This window comes from Miniopterus natalensis, chromosome X (genome assembly GCF_054644295.1).
Source record: "Miniopterus natalensis isolate mMinNat1 chromosome X, mMinNat1.hap1, whole genome shotgun sequence".
Taxonomy (NCBI): domain Eukaryota; kingdom Metazoa; phylum Chordata; class Mammalia; order Chiroptera; family Miniopteridae; genus Miniopterus; species Miniopterus natalensis.
The window spans coordinates 57699078-57713919 of record NC_142103.1 but is presented as its reverse complement, the minus strand read 5'-3'; the positions used below and the strand labels follow the sequence as shown (position 1 = coordinate 57713919).

The following is a 14842-nucleotide window of genomic DNA, read 5'->3' as shown; positions in this document are numbered from 1 at the left end:
GGTGAAGGAATTAGCCAAAGAACATATGTGCATAAACAGACAGACAACAGTGTGGTGATGGCCAGAGGGAAGGGGGGATGAAGGCTGGGTGGAGGTGGGCAAAGGGAAGGGAGGGGAATGGGGACATCTGTAATAGTGTCAACAAGTGAAAAAAATAGTGAGAGACTGTTTTTCCCTAAGTTCAGAATGAAAACATGCATGTCTACACTTGTCACTTTTATTTGACATTGTACTGGTGGGTCTAGCGAGGGCAATTAGGCAAGAAAAAGAAATGAGAGTCTTCCAGACTGGGGGAAAAAAGAAGTAAAATTATCTCTATTTGTAGATGACATAGTTTTGCATATACAAAATCCTACAAAATCCACTAAAAACCATTAGACCTAATAAATGAATTCAGCAGGGCTGCAGTGTATGAGATAAATACACAAAAATCAATGGTATTTCTATACGCTTGCAAAAAACAATCCAAAAATGAAATTAACAATTTCATTTATGATAGCATTAAAAAGAAAAGAATTATTTAAAAATTTATCAAAATATAAGAGTTATACTCTGGAAACAATAAACATTGTTATAAGAATTTGAATAAGACCTACATAAATGGAAAGGCATCCCATTTTATGGATTAGACATAATATTGTTGAAAATGTCAAATGCTTCCCAAACTGATCTATAGATTCAATGCAATCTCCATCAAAATTCCAGCTTGTTTCTTTGAAGAAATTTATAAGCTGAACATAAAACTCTTATGGAAATTCAAGGGACCCAAAATAGCCAAAACAATCTTGAAAATCCAAGGACAAAGCTTGAGGAAATCACATTTCCTAATTTCAAAACTTACTACCACACTACAGTAATCAAGACAGTGTTGCTCTGGCTTTCTGCCAGTGGACACTGTCAAGTAAGCATCATTAAAGTCTCCCCTCCCACAGTCGTCATATCTAAGTCAGAGTCTCCCAAAGAGCCTGAACAGCTGTGGAAGCTCTTTGTTGGAGGTTTGAGCTTTGAAACAACTGATGAGAATCTGAGGAGCCACGTTGAGCAACGGGGAAGCTCATAGACTGTGGTGATGAGAAATCCAAACACCACGTGCTCCAGAGACTTTGGGTCTGTCACGATGCCACTGTGGAGAATGTGGATGCAGCCATGAATGCAGGGCCACACAAGGTGGATGGAAGAGTTGTGGAACCAGAGAGGGCTGTCTCAAGAGAAGATTCTCAAAGACCGGGTGCACATTTAACTGTGAAAAAGACTTTCGTCAGTGGTATTGAAGAAGACACTGAGGAACATCACCTAAGAGTTTATTTTGAACAGTATCAGAAAATTGAAGTGATTGAAATCCTGACTAACCAAGACAATGGCAAAAAGAGAGGCTTTGCTTCTGAAACTTTTGATGACCATGACTTTGTAGACAAGATTGTCATTCAGAAATACCATATTGTGAATGGCCACAACTGTGAAGTAAGGAACACCCTATCTAAGAAAGAGATGCCTACTGCTTCATCCAGCCAAAGAGGCTGAAGAAGTTCTGGAAACTTCACAGGTAGTCATGGAGGCGGTTTTGGTGGGAATGTCAACTTTGCTCATGGAGGAAACTTCAGTGGTTGAGGTGGCTTTGGTGGCAGCTGTGGTGGTGGTGGATATGGTGGCAGTGGGGATGGCTATAATGGATTTGGTAATGATGGTGGTTATGGAGGAGCCCATTCTGGCTACTCTAGAGGAAGCAGAGGCTATGGAAGTGGTGGGCAAGGTTATGGGAACCATGGCAGTGGCTATTGCGGGAGTGGTAGCTATGACACAGCTATAACAGCTTTGGTGGTGGTAGTGGAAGCAATTTTGGAGGTAGCAGAAACTACAATTATTTTGGCAAATACAACAATCAATCTTCAAATTTTGGACCCATGAAAACAGGAAACTTTGGAGACAGAAACTCTGGCCCCTATGATGGTAGAGGCCAATACTTTGCCAAACCATAAGACCAAGCAGCGGTAGCTATGGCAGTGGCAGAAGGTTCTCCTTACTGCCAGGAAACAAAGCTTAGCAGGAGAGAAGAGCCAAAAAAATGACAAGGAAGCTACGAGTTACAACAGATTTATGAACTCAGCCAAGCACAAGTGGTGGCAGGGCCTAGCTGCTACCAAGAAGACATGTTTTAAATAATATTCATGTTTATGGACAAAACATTTAAGGACTGTATTTATGACTATTTTTATAACAGGTTATTTTAATTTCTATTCTGTGAAAAGTGTAAAGCATTCCAACAAAGGGTTTTAATATATATATATATTGCACGCATGTTGTTGATTGCTAAATAGAATAGTCTAATCATGACTCTGAATATATGTGTCTTTTAAAAATGTGCTGTGTACAGTTAGTCTGCTCTGAAGCCATCTCGGTAAATTACTCCCACAGTGTGAAGTTAGAATTTCTTCAGGGTGACATCAGGTTCCATTTGAAATTTATTTACAACCTGCTTGGGCATAGAAGCCATTGTCTTCAGAAACCTTGGTGTAGTTGAATTGACCGTTACTGTATCGTGACCTGGAGTTCACCATTAAAAGGGTCACCCAAGCAGAGTTGTGGAGTTTATTTGGTTACTAATGATTGTTGGCACATCCTATGCAATATATCTAAAATGGATTATGGTAACATAAAATTATAGATGGGAATGAAGCTTGTATATCAGTCATTATCATGTGTAATCAATAGACAATGTAATACCCTCTTGGGGGAAAAAAAGACAGTGTTGTTCTAGAATAAGGAGAGACATAAAGATCAACAGAATATAATTGAGAGTCCAGAAATAAACCCATTGTGGTTTGTGTGGTATGTGTGGTCAACTGATTTTTGAAAAGGGTGCCAAATATTTTCAATAGGGAAAACTTGTCTTTTCAACAAATGTCACTGGGAACACTATATAGTCAGCCACATGCAGAAGATAAAGTTAGACCCTTACCTTACATTATATACAAAAATTAACTCAAAATAGATTAAAGACCTAAATGTAACATAAGTGTAAATCTTCATTACCTTGGATTGGGTAATGGATTCTTAGGTATGACACAGAAACACAAATAACTACATAAAAAATAGATACATTGGACTTAACCAAAATTTAAAACTAGTTCTTCAGCCCTGGCCAGTTTGGCTCAGTGGTTAGAACATCAGCCCTCAGACTAAAGGGTTCTAGGTTCAATTCCAGCCAAGGGCATGCACCTCGGTTGCAGAATCAATCCACAGCCGGCCCATGCAGGAAAAAATATCCTCGGGTGAAGATTAAAAATAAGAATAATAAGATAAAATAATTTTAAAAATAAAACTTTAGTGTTTCAAAAGGCATATCAAGAAAGTGAAAAGACTTTCCTTCTCCATCAATTAAAGGATCCTTGTAAGACAGTCCATATCAGATCCCAGGGGAATAAAAAAATCAGATCCCCAAACATACGCGGGGGCTGGAGAGCTTAGACAAGGAGGATAAAGAGGTCATAGTTGTAAAATGCATCTAAATTTTCTTACAATTTTGAAGTCCAAGACATGTAGGATTATAAAGAATATCTCTCCAAATGCAATCAGCTTATCTAACTTTATTCTTTGTTTTGAAGGTAATCTCATATATCCAATTTTTTTTCTTAATTTTATTTTTGTTTAAAATATTACAGATGTCCCTTTTTCTCCCCAATGACCCATTCTACTCCATCCCATCCCCCTCCCCAGTCCCTCTCCCCACCATTGTCCATGTCCTTGGATTGTGCACATATGCATATAAGTTCTTTGGTTACTCTCTCCCCCTCCACCCACCCGCCCTCCTCCATCCCTCTGACATTCATCAGTCTGATCTATACTTCCATGTCATTGAATCTATTCTGTTCATCAGTTTATTAAGTTCTTTAGATTCCACATATAAGTGAGATCATGTGATGTTTGTCTTTATCTGCCTGGCTTATTTCACTTAGCATAATTTTCTCCAGGTCCATCCATACTGTCCCAAAGGGTACAAGATCCTTTTTCTTTACAGCTGCGTAGTATTCCATGGTGTAAATGTCCCACAGCTTTTTTATCCACTCATCTACTGATGGGCACTTGAGCTGTTTCCAGATCTTAGCTACCATAAATTGCACTGCTATGAACATAGGGGTGCATATATTCTTTCTGATTAGTGTTTCAGGATTCTTAGGATATATTCCTAGAAGTGGGATCATTGGGTCAAAAGGCAGCTCCATTTTTAATTTTTTGAGGAACCTCGAAATTGTTTTCCATAGTGGTTGCACCAGTCTGCATTCCCACCAGCAGTTTACCAGGGTTCCCCTTTCTCCACATCCTCTCCAGCACGTGTCGTTTGTTGATTTGTTGGTGGTGGCCATTCTGACAGGTGTGAGGTGATATCTCATTGTGGTTTTAATTTGCATCTCTGATGATTAGCGATGTTGAGCATTTTCTCATGTGTCTCTTGGCCATTTGTATGTCCTCTTGGAGAAGTGTCTATTCAGGTCCTTTGCCCATTCCTTAATTGTGTTGTCTTCCTCTTGCTGAGTAGTATAAGTTCTTTGTAAACTTTGGAGATTAACCCCTTATCAGATACATCTTTCATATATCCAAATTTTAGAATGCTCAGAGAGAATGTAAAACATATCTGAGACACTACTTACAAGAATAACTGCTTAGGGAAAGCTGATGCACAGGTACCTGGTACACAGTGGGGCAATGGGTCAAATGCAGTTTGTAGTTGTGTGTTTTCTTTATGTCAAAGATCCCCCAAGTGACCCCTACACCCACCCCTTTCTACTCTTAAAATTCATGCATCTATAACATCACTGCCTAGAACAGGTCAATAGTGAGGCTCTGATCAAAAAAAGATGCAAAAACAAAGAACAAACACATTGGGCCCCTTCGGATCATGAGATACACAAAACACCTCAATGACCTACCCCTCCCACCAGGGTGGGCTACCGTGCAGAGGCCAGTGCAGCCAGTGCAGCCCAGCTGCTCTCCTGACTGTCACACCACTGTTGTCTTAACTGTCAGTAACAAAAAAATAAGGCACATGGTGCAGCACGAGGGTCAGCTGGAAGGTGGGCACCAGGATGCAGTAGAGGGACAGCTGGCCCATGCTGTGGCACCTCTTGCCCTGTTCTACGTAAATGGCCAGCAGCGCCTCCCGCAGGCCGCACGGCTCACTGTAGGCCAGGCACAATAGTACTTTGCCCACCTGGCTCACCAGCTGGCCAGGCAACAGCAAGTGCTGGGGCCCCATGAGCCCAGTCGTGCCTGGGCCAGGCGCTCCTGCAGCAGCTGCATCAGACTGGCACATAGGTGCTCGTCCTCAGGGACTCTAAGGAGCTCAAAGTCGGGCAGGGGCACCCCATCCAGGTATGTTGCATCTTCCTCCAGCCCAAAGCCACTGTTGCTGCTGTCCAGAGACTCGCATTCTGAGCTCTCCAGGCACACGCAGCAGCAGAGCACCTCTTTTCTGGCCGCCAACCCTAGGCTGAGCGCAGTGTCTGATTTGGGGTGGGAGTTCAGGACAAGGATAAACACAGAGGAGGAGGACGACAAGAAGCAATCCCAAAGGCCAGGCATAGTGAGGACCAATGCTAGGATGTTTACAGATGAGCTCAGCTCAGGGTGCAGTAGGGCAGAGGACGCAACTGGTGAGGTCAGCAGGAACTGCTACAGCTATCCCGTAAGATCCAAGGAGTCTTCCAGTAACCTGCCAGTGGGCCAAGTGGGCTGATCAAAGTGGCCCACAAACCGATGCAGGTCTGGGATTGCTGGTAGGGAAGTAGAATGTTACAGCCATTTTGGAAGACAGTCTTCAATTTGTAATGATGTATTGTCTGTGAAGTGCCATAAAAGAAGGTGTGCATGAAGGAAGGCACAGGGATTGGGCCGTGCTCTGGGTTCCAAAGGCACACATAAGAGCCCACACTTATTTTTTAATATTTCAGATATATTTTTTCATTGTTGACACTATTACAGATGTTCCTCATTTTCCCCACCCTTTTCCCCCCTCTACCTAGCCCCTGCCCCCCTCACTTTCACCACATTGTTGTCTGTGTCCATGGGTTATGTGTATATGCATATAAGTTCTTTGTTTAATCTCTTCCAGTCCTTTCCCACCCCCCTCCCCTTTGAGATCTGTCAGTCTGTTCCACAAATCCATACATCTGGTCTTATTTTGTTCGTCAGTTTACTTAGTTCATTAGATTCCACATATAAGTGAGATCGTATGCTTTTGTCTTTGTTTCTTCAAATTTGTTGTTTATCGAGATCTGAGCCACACTTATAAAAAGACAATTCAGTGGGGGAACTATTTTTAAAGAACAAAAATTTAGCCCAAGCCGGTTTTTCTCAGTGGTTAGAGCATTGGCCTATGGACTGAAGGGTCCTGGGTTTGATTCCAGCCAAGGGCACATACCTCAGTTGCAGGCTCGATCCCCGACACATGCAGGAGGCAACCAATCTATGTGTCTCTCTCACATTAATGTTTCTCTCTTTCTCTCTTTCTCTCTCTCTCTCTCTGAAAAAGCATTGGGAAAAATATCCCCAGGTGAGGATTAAAATAATAATAAAAAAATAAAGCACAAAAATTTCCTTGAGGAGAATTCAAAGGATTAGTTATTTAGACAATCTACGTTTTATTTTCCCTGCTGTAAAGAGTCAACCCTCCACATTCTAAATTAAATTAGTGGCCACAACATGTGTCCAGAATCTAGGCTCCCTAACCCAAGGACCTTAATGACTGTTATGTGACAGAACCTAAAGTATACCACAAGCAGATACCTCCACAAGAATCAGTACCAGGGTAGAAAAACCTGAACTGTAATTGATGACATGCTAGGCTCAGAGTGGACAAGTCTGAGAGATTAAAATTCCTGGGAGACACAGTCATGGGGGACCCCCACAGTTTTGTTACTTTTACCTCCAGGTTCTTACACGGAAGACTGATGAAAAATGTCCTCAGGATTCCAGTAGGAAGAGGGAAAAGTAATCATTTTGAAGTATGTCAGACCATTCTGTTCTACCTAACAAGACATGCCCCCAAGAGAAACTATTTTACCAGAGCCTAACCTATTGAGGTTTTATCAGAGCCTAACCAACCTGGGGGAAGGAAAATGCCCAACTCCTACCTCTTCTAGCCACCCTGAACCAACTAAGGGGGGAGAAAAAACTGAGAGACAGTTATGAAGTTCAAAGCCTAGGGTCACAGACTCACTAAACTGAGACCTAATCATAGGACTATAAAAGGCTTCTCCTGCCCTAGCCGGTTTGGCTCAGTGGTTAGAGTGTCAGCCTCTGGACTGAAGGGTCCCAGGGTTCAGTTCTGACCAAGGGCATGTACCTCGGTTGCAGGCTCAATCCCAGGTCAGGGTGAGTGTGGGAGGTAACCAATTGATGTGTCTGTCTCACATCAATGTTTCTCTCTCCTCGCTCTCGCTCTCTCTCTCTCCCCCTCCCCCTCTGAAAAGCAATGGAAAAAGTATCTTCAGGTGAGGTTCAAAAAAAAATTCTTTTAAAAAAAGGCTTTGTTTGTGCCACACCTTACCAGTACAGTACTATAGGCCAATTTATCAAAGTTCCTTTTACCTAGTACATCATACTGGCTTACAACAAAAAAATACAAGGCATACTAAAAAGCAAAAAATACATTTTGAAGAGATAAAGCAAACATCAGAACCAGACCCAAATATGCCAGATTATCAAACAACTATGATTAATATGCTAGGGGCGCTAATGGAAAAAGTAGATAACATGCAAGAACAGATGAGTAATTTAAACAGAAAGATAGAGATTCTAAGAAAGAATCAAAAAGAATTGCTAGAGATAAAAAATACTAACAAATTAAGAATGTTCTTGCCCAGCCGTGTGTGGCTCAGTAGTTGAGTGTCGTCCTAAGATCCAGGCGATTGGGGTTCGATTTCCAGTCAGGGCACATGCCCGGGTTGCGGGCTCCATCTGCAGTTGGAGGCGTGCAGGAGGCAGCCGATCAATGACTTGCTCATCATTGATGTTTCTATCTCTCTCTCCCTCTCCCTTCCTCTCTCTGAAATCAATAAAGATATATTTTTTTAAAAAAAGAATGTTCTTGACAGGCTCATTAGTGGACTGCACATGGCTGAGGAAAGAATCTGTATGCTTGAGGACATATCAATAGATACTTCCAAAAATGAAAAGCAAAATGGAAAAGACCTACAAAGCAAACCAGAATAGAATATGAAGAACTGTGGGTCAAGCAAAAAAAAAAAAAAAAAGTGTAATAAGCATAATGGGAATATCAGAAGGAGAAGAAAAAGGAACAGAAGAAATTGTTCTTACTTTTAATTGAACTAATAGATAACAATTTGCTCAAGATAATAATAGCAACAATGTATTCAATTATGTATGCTTGTGTGTGTGTATGTATGTGAAATGAATGACAGAAGGGAGGAATTAGGACTATTTTGTTATTATAAGGAACTCATGCTGCCTGCAAAGCAGTATAATTTTATTTGAAAAGTGGACTTGGATTAGCTGTAAATGTATATTGAAAACCACACAAAAAACACTAAAAAAAAAAAAACCCACTATAATTGATATGCTAAGAAAGAGACAAAATGGAATTGTACAAAACTCAATTAAAATCACAAGAGACAGAGACAGCAGTCCCTTCGGGGTCCCAGCGAGCTTGTTGGTTGTTGGCCTTGGTTGTGCACTCGGGGTGGTGGGCGGAGCATGCCTGGTCACAGTGCCTATGAGAAGAGGAGGTGGGGCCCAGCAGGCCTCCTGGTCAGAAGGCGCCACACCCTGGCCTTGCAAGTGGTAACCGGGTATGGAGCATCCTGTGGAGATGAGAGGCGCAAATGGGCAAGAGGCTGCCACAGAAGGCTAGTCACTGGCTGCCGGAGGTGTTCAGGCACTGAAGGAAGGCGGACAAGTAACTCCCCTTGCTGGCAACCAGAGGAGCACCGCCATCAGTGACCAGATCAAAGCCAGGAAGAACATGGAGGACTCTGGAGGACTTGGGGGAAATGGTCTTGTTGGCCTGAGCTGTGTTACCAGCACAAGCTACCTAAAGGATTATTTTACCAAATTTGGAGAGGTTGTTGACTGCACAATAAAACACTGGCCTGTCAAGAGGGTTTGGGTTTACCCTCTTCAAAGATGCAGCCAGTGTGGAGAAGGTCCTATATCAGAAAGGGCATAGGCTGGATGGCAGTGTCACTCACCCCCCAAAAGGCCATGCATGGCCAAGAAGAAGGATCCAGTAAAGAAAAGTTCTGTCGGGGATGGGGGGTCTGAATCCCAAAGCCACTGAGATCAGAGAGTATTTTGGTGAGCTTGGGGAGATCAAGGCCATTGAGCTTCCAATGGATCTAAAGTTGAAGAGGAGGCTTTGTTTTAATCCCCTTTAAAGAGGAACCTGTGAAGAAGGTTCTAGAGAAAAAGTTCTATACCATCAGTGGATATAAGTATGAAATCAAGGTGTCCCAGCCCAAAGAAGTCTATCAATAGCAGCAGTATGGCTCTGGGGGCTGCTGGAGCTGCAACCTAGTGAACCAAAGTAGCAGTGCTGGTGGCCAAAGTGGAGGAGGTAAGAGACAGAGTTGGAATCAGGGCTAGGGCTACCCAGCAGGATTACAACGGGCTATAACTACTTGCCCTATGGCCATTATGGCTATGGTCTGGGCTATGGCTACAGTCAAGTTAGTAAGAATTACTGGGGAAAAGCCAGTGACATGGTGGCCATCATAATAACTACAAGCCATACTGAGGCACTCCTGGACTAACTGCACACACTTTGTCTGGATATCGAGTGAATGCTCACAAACAATTATATACAAAATTTAACTTGATATACTTTCAAAGGCTTGTCCCATATGCATCTTATTTGAACTCCTGCTGCCCTGAAATCATTCTCCTATTTACTGTTTCCACAGCTCTAGTTGTATTAAGCAGTGTGTGATGTCTGTGGCCAGAGCAGCGTCGAGGGCTGATTTTATTACAGGATTACCCAGAACCAGATGAGAGGGTCTGCTTTTCGCAGCCGCCTTGCAGATTGGACCTGTGGACTCTGGTTGTAAAGAGGTCTATCTTAGGAAATCAATCTCACCTTTTCCCCCCCAGGTCTTTTCCTGGAAAGTATGGAATGCATTATGAATTTGCATGTCATCCTTGAGCAGGGACCATGCTAATCTACTCTGTATCATTCCAAGACACCATTTAATTTTACATTATCTGTGTTATACATTTCCTGTAATGGAAGTGTTAATTTTACTTTACCTTTTGGTACCTTTTGGAATCTAATGTATTATAAGATATCCAGATTTTGCCACAACCTGGATATTGAAGCTATCCAAGCTTTTGAAATAAAAATATAACACCACCCCCATCCAAAGAAACCCAAAACACTAATTCAAAAGAATATACCCACCCCTATGTTCATTGCAGCATTATACAATAGCCAAGATATGGAACCAACCCAAGTACCCATCAATAGAGGAGTGGATAAACAAACAAACAAAAAACAAAACAAAAAAAACAAACAAAAAAGAGCTGTGGTGCATATATACAATGGAATATTACTTGGCCATAAAAAAACACAATGAAATCTTATCATTTGCAACAGCATGGATAGACCTAGAGGGTATTATGCTAAGTGAAATAAGATAGTCAGAGAAAGACAAATACTGTATGATTTTACTTATATGTAAAATCTAAAGAACAATATAAATGAACAAACAAAACAGAAACTGACTCATAGATACAGAAAATAGACTGATGGTTGCCAGAGGGTTGGGGGATTGGGTAAAAATGTGAACAGATTGACACATTGGTAGTTACAAAATAGTCATGGGGATTTAAAAACAGTATAGGGAATACAGTTGATAATATTGTAATGACTACATATGGTGCCAGGTAGGTACTAGAAATATCAGGAGGGAATACTTTGTAAAGTATATGATTGTCTAACCACTATATTGTATAACTGAAACTAACACACAATAATATTGAATGTAAACTGTAATTGAAAAATGGAAAAAAATTTTTTAAAATAACACCCCCTCCAAATAAATAAATAAAACCAAAAAAGACAGAAAAAGAGTAGAAGACAAAAATAAGAACAAAGACCCTAGTACACTACTGGTGAGAATGCAGACTGGTACAGCCACTGTGGAAAACAGTATGAAGGTTCCTCAAAAAATTAAAAATGGAACTGCCATTTGACCCAGTGATCCCACTTCTGTGAATATATCCTAAGAATCCTGAAACACCAACCAGAAAGAATATATGCACCCCTATGATCATTTATAATAGCCAAGATATGGAAACAGCCCAAATGTCCATCAGTAGATGAGTGGATAAAAAAGCTCTGATATACTTACACAATGGAATACTATGCAGCTGTAAAATAGAAGGATCTCTTACCCTTTGCAACAGCATGGATGGAGCTGGAGATTAATTTGCTAAGCTAAATAAGCCAGTCAGAGAAAGGCAAATACCATATGATCTTGCTTATATGTGGAATCTAATGAACAAAATTAACTGACCAACAAAATAAGACCAGAGGCATGGATACATGGGGCAGACTGACAGATCTCAGAGGGGAGGGTGAGGGGACTGGAAGAGATTAAGCAAAGAACTTATATGCATATACGCATAGCCCATGGACACAGACAACAATGTGGTGAAGGCTGGGGTAGGGGAGGTCTGGATGGAGGGGAGCAAAATGGGAACATCTGCAATAGTGTCAACAATAAAACAAAAGAACTATTAAAAAATAGGAACAAAGAAGGGCAACAAATAGAAAACACTAATAAATATGGTAAATAATTATCACTTTAAATAATAATGGTCTAAATATGCCAATTAAAATATAGAGATTGTCAGAATGGATCAAAAAACAAGAACCAGTTATATGTTATCTACAAGAAGCCCACTTTAAATATAAAGATAGCCCTGGCTTGTTTAGCTCAGTGGTTAGAGCATCAGCCTGTGGAGTGAAGGGTCTCAGGTTCAATTCCAGTCAAGGGCATGTACCTCGGTTGCAGGCTTGATCCCCAGCCCAGGTCGGGGTGTATGCAGGAGGAAACCAATCCATGTGCCTCACATTGGTGTTTCTCTCTCATTCTCTCATTCTCTCATTCTCTCTCTCTCTCTCTCTCTCTTCCCTCCCTCCACTCTCTCTGAAAAGCAATGGAAAAATTATCCTTGGGTGAGGATTAAAAATTAATAATAATTAAATAAATAAATATAAAGACATATATAGGTTAAAAGTAAATAGATGGATGAAAATATGCCATGCTAACAATAATCAAAATAAAGCAGGAGTAGCCATATTAATTTCATACAGAGTAGACTTCAAAGCAAGAAAAATTATCAGGGATAAAAAGGTTGCTTCTCCAAGAAGACTTAACAACACTCAACATGTATGTTCCTAAAACAAAGCATCAAATTATGTGAGGCAAAAACTAATAGCATTGCAGAGAAATAGATGAATCCAGTATCTTAGACGTAGACTTCAACACCCCTCTATCAGAAATGGACATATCCAACAGTCAGAAAATCAGTAAGGATATAGTTGAACTCAACACTATCATCAAGCAACTGGATATAATTGATATCTATAGACAACTTCATCCAACAACACCAGATGACACATTCTTTTCAAGCTTACATGGAACAGTCACCAAAAATGATCACATTCTGGGTGATAAAACACATCTTAACAATATAAAGAGAAGAATTTTAAAGACTAGAAATGATACAATTTCTGCTCTTAGAACACAATGGAATTAAACTAGAAATCAATAACAGAAAGATATCGGAAAAATCCTAAAATGTATAGAGATTAAACAGCACACTTCTAAATAGCACATGTGTCAAAGGAGAAATCTCAAGAGAAATTTTAAAAGGCTTTGACTAAATGAAAATGGAAATACAGCTTATCAAAATTTGTGGGATGCAGCAAAAGCAGTGCTTTGAGGGAAGTTTATAGCATTGAATGCCTACATTAGAAAAGAAGAAAGGTCCAAAACCAATAATCAAAGTTTCCACCTTAGAAAACAAGAAAAAGAAGAGCAAATTAAATACAAAGTAAGCAGAAGAAAAGAAAAATAAGAATTAGAGCTGAAAACAATGAGATTGAAAACAGGAAATCGATAGAGAAAAATCAATGAAACCAAAAGTTGGTTCTTTGAAAAGATCAATATATTGAATTATACAATAGAATTGTACACTTTAGATGGGTTAACTGTGTGATGTATGAATTATACTTCAGCAAATATGTTTTTTAAAATCAGATCAAAACTATGTTAACAGTAAAAAGATCAATGGTTGCCAGGGGTTAGGAAGTAGAGAGGGAAAAAGAGGCGAGCACATAAGATTTTTAGAGTGGTGAAATTATTCTGTATGACACTAATGGTGGATAGATGTCATTATACATTTGTCAAAACACATAGAATGTACAACACCAAGAGTGAACTCTAATGTAAACTATGGACTTGGGGTGATTATGATTTGTCTATGTAGGTTCACTAGTTATACCAAATGTATAGGATGGTGCAGGATGTTGATGGTACGGAAAGATGTACATGTGTCAGGGCAGGAACCTAAAATTGCTCTAAAAAATAAAGTCTTTAAAAGAAAAAAATAAAATAAATCAGAGACTCTTCAAACAAAATATGAAATAAAAACAACAAAAATCCTATACCTTTAAACTTTCTCTTCCATGGCTCCTTTTTAGGCCTAAAAAACTAGGTCCATAAAAAGCTGTGTAGCCCAGCCGGCGTGGCTCAGCAGCTGAGCATAGACCTATGATCTAGGAGATCACAGTGTGATTCCTGGTCAGGGCACATGCCCAGGTTGTGGGCATGACCCCCGGTAGGGGACTGGCAGGAAGAAGCCAATCAATGACTCTCATCATTGATATTTCTATCTCTCTCTCCCTCTCCCTTCCTCTCTCTGAAATCAATAAAGACATTTTTAAAAAAAAAAAAAAGTCTATCTAGACTGAAAAGCCTATCTCTTCCTCCTTAACTTAAATAGGCGGGCCAGGAGCTTCATTAGGACCTCTGTTTTAGGATCCCTGTGACATTTCAACTCAAGGCATTCCACTTCACTCTACCCAGACAAGTGACCTAAATGAATTAGATGCAAAAGGTGATCCACACTAACTGTGGAGAAACCTTTACCTTTAATACTCTTACCATCTTCTGTTTTTCAGCTAGCATGGCCTGTCTACCTGGCCTGTCCATCATTTTGCCATCTTCTCCAAAATTCAAGATTCAAGTTAAACAAACAAAAATATTACAGACACTAATGGTAAATCTAATTAAAAATACTAATGTTAAAAGCATTATTCTGGAATAAAAGTATATAGAAGACCTAATTTGTTACAAACTCAGGAAACAATGGAAATTACCCTCCTTCAAAATAACCTAATTAGCACTCATTGTAGCCTGATCTCCAAGAAGTTCTGATCCTGAAAATTCGTGCTGCAAGCTGCTCTGACAAGAAATAACTAATTGCATATCTATCTGTGAAGAATAATTCATCACCTTATTGAACATCCATCTCATTTACTCTCACACCGCCTGATAATAGTGACTATATATTGAGTTCTAAGTATGTGCCAGGCATCATACTATATACTATATATATTTTTTCATTTAATTCTTACTATAGCCATATAAATTTCATTAATTTATTTGACAGGTAAAGAAACTGGGGTTTGGGGAAGGTAAGTAATTTTCCCATGATCACACAGCTAGTAAGTGAAAGAGCCAGGATTCATTCTCTTAACTATTAAATATTAAATAAATATTTAAAATATAACTATCATCTCTATACAGCTAATATTTCATTT

The 14842-nt window shown here is 40.0% G+C and overlaps 4 pseudogenes; 2 read left to right on the top strand and 2 right to left on the bottom strand.

Annotated features, from left to right (window-relative positions):
* Positions 1-1054: 1054 nt before the first annotated feature.
* On the top strand, positions 1055-1976 carry LOC107532865 (heterogeneous nuclear ribonucleoprotein A1-like; annotated as a pseudogene).
* Positions 1977-5011: 3035 nt separating this feature from the next.
* On the bottom strand, positions 5012-5577 carry LOC107532864 (DNA damage-inducible transcript 4 protein pseudogene; annotated as a pseudogene).
* Positions 5578-9220: 3643 nt separating this feature from the next.
* Positions 9221-9748, top strand: LOC107532863 (heterogeneous nuclear ribonucleoprotein A/B pseudogene; annotated as a pseudogene).
* A 364-nt stretch (positions 9749-10112) lies between these two features.
* On the bottom strand, positions 10113-10212 carry LOC148090508 (U6 spliceosomal RNA; annotated as a pseudogene).
* Between the last annotated feature and the right edge of the window lie 4630 nt (positions 10213-14842).